Source organism: Vanessa atalanta, chromosome 26 (assembly GCF_905147765.1).
Source record: "Vanessa atalanta chromosome 26, ilVanAtal1.2, whole genome shotgun sequence".
In the NCBI taxonomy this organism is placed as follows: domain Eukaryota; kingdom Metazoa; phylum Arthropoda; class Insecta; order Lepidoptera; family Nymphalidae; genus Vanessa; species Vanessa atalanta.
Genome location: NC_061896.1, coordinates 152,099 through 159,746, shown reverse-complemented (window position 1 = coordinate 159,746; position 7,648 = coordinate 152,099).

Genomic DNA, 7,648 nt, shown 5'->3' with positions numbered 1-7,648 from the left:
AATCCGGGATCTTACTCTCGAAGACACGTTCTTCTTGGAAGCGCTCCCTTGGTCTTCAAAGACATAAAGAACACAAACCCAGGGATAGGTGATATTATTTATAGGATAAGAGAAATATAATAGTTCATTACACTAGCTAACTTTTTAAGCGCGGCGCACTAACGATACACACGTTGCCGCGGCTCGCACGAGAAGGATAGTAAGTTTATAATTGTCCATGGTATGATCAAAATCATACCATGGACAATTATCAACATTTCAACAGAAGCATTATACTAAATACACTACACACATATTGACCTATCTATACGGGAGCAGCGTGGTGGAAAAACCTGCAAACGTTTTTCTAAAGAGGATATGAGGTCTTCGTCTATCAGTGGTATATTTAAACTTGTTACTGTACGACAAATTCAACTCAATTACCTTTGACCGCACACTAGCTAAACAAAATGAATTCATAGCTTATTAATATCCTTAGCATTGAACAAAAACATTTAATGTTAAGGATACACATAGAAAAGTTGTATTACTTACATGATCCACTCAGTGTAGTGCCAGAAAACATAAGTCATATTTAGTACCAATTATATTTAATACACACAACGTATCTTGTTTTCCTGTACCGCAAATTTAATAAGAGCTCCAGTAATAACTATGTTCGTCTAGCTCAGGGATCATTAAATAATAAAGGGTATGTGCCAATTAACTGTTAGAGAACTGGAAATGGCTTAAATCTCTTCATTAGCGTGTAAAGAGAACTCGTTGACGTTTTTTTGCTAATGCGGAAAGGGTGGCCCAATAACCTTGAAATTTTCGGACGTTGTTCAATTATCACTAATGGCTGAGCCGAAGAGATAATATACCCTTTTATTAATGAAATTACATAAAACTTTGTGTCACGTGAGTATAATGTTTTTATATATTCACAAATAATCAAAACCCCTTTTCTTTTTACGGTAAAAATGTTTTGAGTTTATGTAGTCCGCAAAAGTTAATTTTTCAGAAGTTTTGTGAAAAAACTGAACAAAAAGTCGATCAACGATCCAATGTATAGAAGTTTGGTGCGAAAATCTGAATGAAGAGTTTGAAACTATTTCCAGCTTTCCGACAGTCAATTAGCCAAACCTTACATTGCCTCGACAGTCAGTTACTACCATCCTTGGCTGCTGAACTTTTATTTGCCAATCTTGATATCAATAATATTTCATATGATCACTTAAACTTAGTCAAATCAACAACTGCACCAAGACTTTCCTTTCCATGTAGATACATTTAAAAAAAAACCTATTCATTATACACAATAATTATTATTTTATTTACTTTAAACAGAAAACATACAATTATATAAGAGATTTACTCGTGTAGATAAACAAGTAAATTAAATAATTTGATGTTAATAATTTTATCTATTCAAATTTTCAAACTAAGTAAATACGAGTATTTAAATCTCACATGTTTTTACAATAAAAGTATTAATTAGTGTAAAATTTTATTATTTTCATTTTAGTGTATTTAAACAAAATCTTTTTTTTTTTTAAATGTTTTTATATCTCAATCGATAAGTTTATAATCGACTTGAATGTCAAATATAATTTTTTAAAACAATCAATGTCAATTACATTTGAAATACATTTTGATACTAGTTGGTCTCCTTTAAAAGCGTTCGCTCTTTTAAATTTAAATCCGAATTGAATAAAGTGCAGCCAGCAGAGAGCACTGTGTTAACGGTATTTGATAACAAGATGAGCCGGAGATGAAACAGCGACCGATATAACAATCATTGTGTACCGAATCAATTTGCATTATTCAATGGCGTTTTGAGTTCCACGCTGATGTTGTTGAGTGTTTGATACAGTCATGTAATTTAACAAATGCAGTAATAAAGATATGTCGCCCTGAGTCTCGAGTAAATGTTAATTTAAGAAATAAATGTGAATATTGCTAGTCTGCTAATAAAAGTCGCTACGAGGTTGCGTATTGTACGTACGTGCTCTTGTTAGGTTACGTACTTTCGTAATTAATACGGCCATATACTCGTATATAAGCTACTAGTACTCGTACATAACCAACAGTGTAAAAATTAGCAGAAATCTTAAATATCAATAAATAGTGAAAACAATACAAAAAAGAATTATTTGTAAGTATTTTACTTCCTTGTTTGTTATTTTAATAGGTAGGTTAGGCATTTCAAGAAACAGAAACTATGCCTTACATCGCCAATGCGCCACAGACCTTGAGAACTAAGATGATATGTCACTTGTGTCTGGAACACAGCAATACTGAGCATATCTGATGAATAGTCTAACCTACCCAGCTCTACCAGCAAGTACAAGTCTTCGAAAGTAGGATATATCAAGAAAAACTAAATTAACGAAATTTCTTTGGTATATTAGTTAAATACATCATTATTATCTAGCTAAACAATCTTTATTTATGAATGAATTATTAATTAAACTTCTTACTATTGCGCACACAAAGAACTAAAGCCTTTTTGATCGGAGTAAAAACTCACATAACGTTTAACTCTAAACCCCATACTGGAATTACAATATTGAATACGGCAACATTGTGATACAAAACATTCGATTTGGTAACAGGCGATTGTTTCACACGACTGACTGTTTCATCTCCGCTACGTGAGATTGTGTTATTGAATGCTATTCCCGATCGACCACAATTATTATTAACTTGAATCGGGGAAACTTACGTTGCGTATCTTTCTTATAAAAACAAGGTTGCAAACTAAATGACTATATTATATAAGTACTTCCTCCCTGCGGTTCCAACCGGGTTCAATTTAACATCCAAGGCATAGCGTGCTTTTATATATTTAATGTATTGGCATTAATAATATATTACCAGCAGAAGCGAAACACTTTTCTTGGTAGGGCTTTGTGCAAGGGTTAAACCACCCACTCATCAGATATTAGAATATCTGGCGGTATTGGTCAGAAATGGATTAAAGCCGATCTCAAACCAACCAAATGGCGGTAGACCGCCAAACAGCAGTATTCAGTATTGTTGTGTTCCGGTTTGAAGGGTGAGTGAGCCAGTGTAAGTACAGATTAACGCTCAGTGCTTAATGACTTATTATGATCTGTAAATAGATTTTTTGTAATTAAGTGATTTTGTGGAATCCTCTCCTTATCTCATTTCACGCGATACCCACGTACGCCCACAACACGTCGACCGAGATCGGCTTTAATCCATTTCTGACCAAATATCCTACATATTTTACCTACAACTTTTGCAATTGATGGAAATTCTAATTAAATTTTTGAAGTGTTACTTGTCACGAAAACTACAAGGTGTCAACTCATGAAATTATCACTTCACATCTTATGTTATTTTAAAATGATTATTTTATTAAAAATTTAAATTGTTATAATTTAAATTCTTGATAGAGTTTTATTAATAGTAGTAGTGGAAAAAGAAGAAGTTACCTTATTATAATTACCTAATTAGAACCTGCAGCTTTACCTGTGCAAAATTTATAGAACCCCGTTTTACCACTTTAGGGGTGGAGTTTCAAAAAATCCATTCTTGGCGGATATCTACACCCTATATGGAACCTACCTGCCATTTTAAGTTTGTATGTGTTTCAGTTTCCAAGATTTCGTAATTAATCAGTGAGTGGTATTTTGCTCTTATATACATATATTGATATATAAGTAGTACAATTACTTTTTAGAACGAAAATCTTTTACGCGAGGCACAGTAAGAGACCTGGCAGACAACTTAACGTAAAGAAAAAGTGTTATGCCTTTTCCTCTCTATCTCTCTGTCTCTTCCGATTAAATTCGCACGATATTTTTAATAATAATGTTATTTCTATTTAATTATAAACAAACATTATTTATTTATTTCACTGTGCCTGCTAATTAATAAATACGTAATAAAAAGCTAAACTTCATTTCAACCGGGTGTCCAATCAAAATATAACTTATCCCGCGCTCTTATAAGTATTACGCAACATATTTTACAAATTGTACTGTTAGATCCTAATATTAGAGTAAACCACTAAAGGTTCAAAAACCAGCAGGATAACTCTGACGACGAGTTTAAGTGTACGTCTACGCGATGCATGTAGCGTTCCTCACAGCAATGGTAGCGTAGTTGCTAGAAGCCCACTCTTGTATAAGCTGCGGTGATCCCCATTTATCCAACAACCCGCATAGAAGCAACGTGGTGAAATACGCTCCAAACCTTCTCCTCAAAAGGAGAAGAGGCCTTAGCCCAGCAGTGGGAAATTTACAGGCTGTTAATGCTGTTAATGTTGATCCCCATTTCTCTTTATTGCGAGAGTGAGCGTAGCGCAGTTATTAGAGGCCACTGTTGTGATCTCTATTTATATTAATTACGTACGGCATCACGAGGTCATCAAGTCATCTACTGTCCTCTTCAGGGTCGTCTAAAACAGGACACATGATAGCCCAAACGCCCTAGGGCACGCCCTGTAATTTAAGCCCCCGGCGTCCCAACCCTCAAACATATGATCATAATATAAAACTTTTTCGATTTCACTTTAGTTGGACTAAGTAATTTTAATTAAAAATTATGTAATTATAATTTTCGTATGCGCTTATTGAAAATACTTGATTGTCTGCAACTCGGTCTCTATTTAACTACTTTTTTAACCATTTGATGAAGATAAAAAATGCTCACAAACTATCTTCCACTCTCATTCGACCCATGCATAGAATTTCACAACAGTCTTTTCTAAAGTTAAAACGCAAGATAAGACAAACAAATCAGGTCTCTTTCATGTTTATAATATTAAGTATAGCAATGTTCTTTAAATCTCAAGTAATGTGGCAGTTTTAAGATATAGGAGTAAAGACTGGGTTTAATAATCATAAAGATTAAACTATATCTCGCAGGTACGCCACAACATACTGCTTATAAATCAGAGCTCACCCACTATCGCCTCGTCTCGACTATAAAATGTTCCATAACTTTGTAAATCCCGTTTACAACATATCGTTTCGAGTTATGTTTGAAAAAAACATACTCGACCTGAAATTTCATTTTATTACGGTTCCGTACTCAAAGGGTAAAACGGGACCCTATTACTAAGACTCCGTTCTCCGTCCGTCTGTCCTTCTGTTATCAGGCTGTATCTCATGAACCGCGATAGTTAGACACTTGTAGATTAAAATTTTAATTAAATCACTATTTAAGTGGGGCTCCCATACAATTAACATGATCTTTTTTTGCTGTTTTTATAGATAATGGTACGGAACCCATCCGGACTCACACTTGGTTATATTTTTATATTCGTCATTTATTTTATAAGAAGAGAAAAGCTAACTAGAAAGTGGAGAGTAACGATTTGGAACATGTTATGTCCCATGTATTTGTTATAAAACCACAGTTTATAGAAATAAAATTAATAGTATAAAACCATTTTTTAAGACAACCTTTTCTCATCTGTGCCACTGACCGCTGAGAATTTCCTTTTATTTACGCCACTGACTGCTTAGAATTTACTTGATCTGGATCCAATGCCAGTTGTAAAATCTGGTCATGCTACCAGTCATAAAAATGCACTATCATCGAAACTGAACCAACATATAAAATCCACAAAAAATACAACATTAAGACTTAATTGAAAACCTGTATAAACACTATTAATAAGACTACATTATTCTCTAAAGGACTAAAGCTTAGTGACGCAAGAGATGGCTAATGTTTCTTACAGCGCCATTGTCTATGGGCATCGATGACCACTTACCATCAGGTAGCCCATTTGCTCGACTTACATCATAATATATATTTACATCCGCAACGATGGGGGTGTCATAAAGTATGAAAAATAAATAAAGCATATTTAATTTTAATAATGAATCCTAAAGTCGCATCGGTTTGATGTAAACGCGCGCCGCTTCATTTGCTATTCACACTTTGTTTCTTACATTGTATGACAGTAAGAGCTCACAGTTGAGTTTCAACGCTCGTTAACCCGACTGTGATCCAACCCTCGACGATATATCGACTGAATTAATTTATAATTCATTTCGTATTTACTCATACATGACATATAAATCTACGATATAGTTACCTTTAAAGTATGAGGTTAGCGAATATGATCAAAACGTTCATAGTTTTGATTAAAATTATTAATTACCAAGCCAAGTTCTTAATTTCGCTAATTGTTTGATTTGATTTTCCTAATTGGTAGTGAATTCCAGTCAAAGGGAATAACTATCTAGCATAGTCTGAACTCTCTCTGATCGTATCGGAATGCCGTCACATCGATTTATGAGAAGAGCTAATAATTATTAAGCCTATGCTCTGTAATGTCACCTGTGAAGTTGTCAGCCTTCATTGAGGTTGGTCGTGATTGATTATCTAAAGGGCATCATTATTTGGAAATAATGTAAAACAAAACCTAAGTGAGCAAAATAAAATTAACTAATTCTACGCGTAAATTGGTGATGAATAAGTTATATTGGATAGTTGTTTATTTATTTTGTGAAATATTGGGAATAAAATTGTCATAGAGAATGGTAGTGTTGTTGTTTCAGAGCCACGCACACCTGTATAATAAACCATTTACATGCTTCACACATTGATAGATGGTTAGGTCTGTGTTTTTAAATTTGTCTCTACAGATAAAATAGTGAATTTTTTAAAGTATTCATTGTATCTAAAAAGATACAATGAATACCCAAATAATATATATACATATATTTTAAATCCATCGAAATTTTCTTTTTATAAATATTGGACAACACATACATTACTCTGATCCCAATGTTACTAGCTAAAGCACTTGTGTTATGGAAAATCAGAAGTAACGACGGTACCACAAACACCCAGATACAAGACAACATAAAAAACTAATGAATTTTTTCTACATCGGCTCGTCCGGAAATCGAACCCAAGACGTCGGAGTGGCGTACCATCGACCACGGAGGTCGTCAACGTCGTCAATAATGATTTGTATATTTTTTTTCGTATAAAATAGGTGTTTTTATAAAATCGGTACGCGGTCGGGTTACGGGGCCTGATGATAAGGGGTCACCACCGGAGAGTCATTTGCTCTGCAAGAAATATTCATAACCATTCCTTACATCTTAAATGCACCAGTAACCTTGGAAACTAAGTTGTTATGTCCTTTATTTGTAGTTAAATTAACTTACTCACCCTTCAAACAGGAACACAATAGTTTATGGCTCGTTTAAAGCCACCTGACGAGCTTACACAAAACCATACCACCAATTAAATCGGTCTACTTGTGTTATTTTGCCGAGATGGCCCAGTGGATAGAACGCGTGCATCTTAAACAATGATTTCGGGTTCAAACCCAGGCAAGCACCACTGAATTTTCATGTGCTTAATTTGTGTTTATAATTCATCTCGTGCTGTGCGGTGAAGGAAAACATCGTGAGGAAACCTGCATGTGTCTAATTTCAACGAAATTCTGCCACATTTGTATTCCACCAACCCGCGTTGGAGCAGCGTGGTGGAATATGCTCCAAACCTTCTCCTCAAAGGGAGAGGAGGCCTTAGCTCAGCTGTGGGATATTTACAGGCTGCTAATGTATTATAATGTGTGTTATTTTATATGACCAACATATTACCAATATTAGAAGAATGAATAGGTCTTAATATAAAATAACTGTAGCAACGACGCCATATTTTT